The sequence below is a fragment of the Octopus bimaculoides genome, chromosome 27 (assembly GCF_001194135.2).
Source record: "Octopus bimaculoides isolate UCB-OBI-ISO-001 chromosome 27, ASM119413v2, whole genome shotgun sequence".
In the NCBI taxonomy this organism is placed as follows: domain Eukaryota; kingdom Metazoa; phylum Mollusca; class Cephalopoda; order Octopoda; family Octopodidae; genus Octopus; species Octopus bimaculoides.
In genome coordinates this window covers 8,772,267-8,774,685 of record NC_069007.1, presented here as the reverse complement: position 1 = coordinate 8,774,685, position 2,419 = coordinate 8,772,267, and the positions used below count along the sequence as shown (strand labels likewise).

General features: G+C 38.9%; 1 long non-coding RNA gene across 1 annotated transcript in view; it reads left to right on the top strand.

The window, feature by feature from the left end:
* LOC106868917 (uncharacterized) overlaps positions 1-2,419 on the top strand; it is an 8,388-nt gene that overhangs the window by 3,695 nt on the left and 2,274 nt on the right. Inside the window, exon 2 of the long non-coding RNA XR_001409354.2 lies at positions 747-835. This is a non-coding gene — a long non-coding RNA (uncharacterized LOC106868917). The remainder of the gene's footprint in view (positions 1-746; positions 836-2,419) is intronic.

Sequence of the window (2,419 nt, the reverse complement as noted above, 5' to 3'; positions counted from 1 at the left end):
ATATATAAATATATATATATATATATAAATATATATATATATATAAATATATATATATATATAAATACAAAATGGGACAAGAACGCAAAACATCCAGACAGTCAGGTGATACAAAAAAGGGACAACAAAACATCCAGACAGACGATACAAAAAAAACAAGGACAAGTCATTCGGAGTTTTCTTTCCTCAGTCGAGTTCCAGATTATCTTTGCAATTTCGGCTGGTTATTCTCGATATTGCTCCAATCTGGCCAGCCCCAAAGAAAAAACTAAGCTAAGAGCACTAGATTCCTTGGAAGAAAGCAGCGAATGTATACGAAAACAAGGACGGAAAGAAACCCCCAGAGAAATGGTACACAAATACAAATAACAGGAGATTAACAATGGGTGTCTTTTGACTACGGATGAATTAATTTGAGCTGGTGTGTGTAGAAGTAAAGCCTTATGGCAGGGACATAAGATTTGACAAGCACAGGGAGGAATATAGATGTTGCATGGATGGTAGTCGAATATATATTAATTGAAGTTTACAGTATTACATATCCATTACTGCCGATCTTACCAAACTGGTTTTGCATTAAGGGTTCAACAGAGTGTTAGGTAACAGTCTGATTATGTAACTCTGTACTCATCAGAGGTAGCCATTATGCAATGAAACATACACATATACATGCATATATATACATATGTACTTACATACATACATACACATATATATAGTGACCAATAATATTGGATTTGTTACAGGTTTTCTTGCGGGTGTATCACAGTTACACTTCATTTCCTTCAATGAGACAGACTTAAACCATGTCAGAACCAGTCCAAGCGTCTACTATGTATGTATATCATGTTTTTTTTTTGTTTTGTTTTGTTTGTTTTGCCTCTCTATACAATGTTTGCAGTAATGCACTTTTAATATCATAGCACTGGATTTGATCCTGCCTTTTGCCACATACAAAAGCCACAGTTCAGTCGTAGTTTGAGCATGTACATGACCGAGATATTATCTAATATTCATGCAATAATTTGGTGGCCTGACTAGAACTTTCCATGAGCAGGGCTTCTAAATACAGTCAAATCAAGTACCAGAATTTAGAGTGTTTGGGGTCAAGTGGTGTTACACTCTCCTGACCTCTGTTTTCTGTTGTATATTCAATCAAGGATTATCAAAGAAGAAGACACACCACAGCACCTGAATATTTACTTGGTATATCAAAAAAAACTAGCCCCTGTGTTGAGGTCCTAGCAGAAACTTTCCTTACATGTCACATTACACTGTTTCATCTTAATGTTTCCATATATTGTATTGTATGAACGTTTTTACTATTGATGTAACAAATTATGTTCCAAAACAAAAAGAAAAAACACTCCTGTTACAATATAAATCAGTGACAAGTGTGCATATGGTGTATCATCGTCTTCATGCTGGTGACACATTAAAGGTACCTTTGCCAGTGACATGTTAAAAGCTCTCATGCTGGTGACTTATTAAAGGCACATGTGCCAGCGACCCATTAATAGTACCTGTGCTGGTGACACATCAAAGGCACTTGATCTGGTGACACATTAAAGGCATCTGTGCTGGTGACACATTAAAGGCACCTGTGCTAGTAACACATTAATAGCACCTGTGCTGGTGACACATTAAAGGCACTTTATCTGGTGACACGTTCAAGGCATCTGTACTGGGGACACATTAGTGGCACCTGTGCCAGCGACACATTAATAGCACTTGTGCCAGTGACACATTAATAGCACTTGTGCTGGTGACACATTAAAGGCACCCATGCTAGTGGTACATTAAAGGCACCTGTGTTAGTGGCACAAGAGAGGCATCCATGCTGGTAACACATTAGTGGCACCTATGCTGGTGACATGTTAAAGGCACCTGTGAACTGATATGTTAAAAGTGCCTGTGCTAGTGACACATTAAAGGCAACCATGCTGGCAATATGTCAAAGAGACCCATGCCAGTGGCATGTTAAAGTAGGGAGTCAGAAAATTTTTTTAACCATTTACCCCAACATATATTTATTTACACCGATGTTACCCCTTGATTTGAAAGGAAGAAAATCATAGATTCTTTGAATCCAAAAGGTTTCTTGAATCTATGTATATGGAAAATACAATTATAAATGTCATCATCATCATCGTTTAACGTCCACTTTCCATGCTAGCATGGGTTGGACGATTTCACTGAGGACTGGTGAAACCGGATGGCAACACCAGGCTCCAATCTGATTTGGCAGAGTTTCTACAGCTGGATGTCTTTCCTAACGCCAACTACTCAGAGAGTGTAGTGGGTGCTTTTACGTGCCACTGGCACGAAGGCCAGTCAGGCGGTACTGGCAACGGCCACGCTCAAAATGGTGTATTTTATGTGCCACCCGCACAAGAGCCAGTCCAGGGGCACTGGCAAC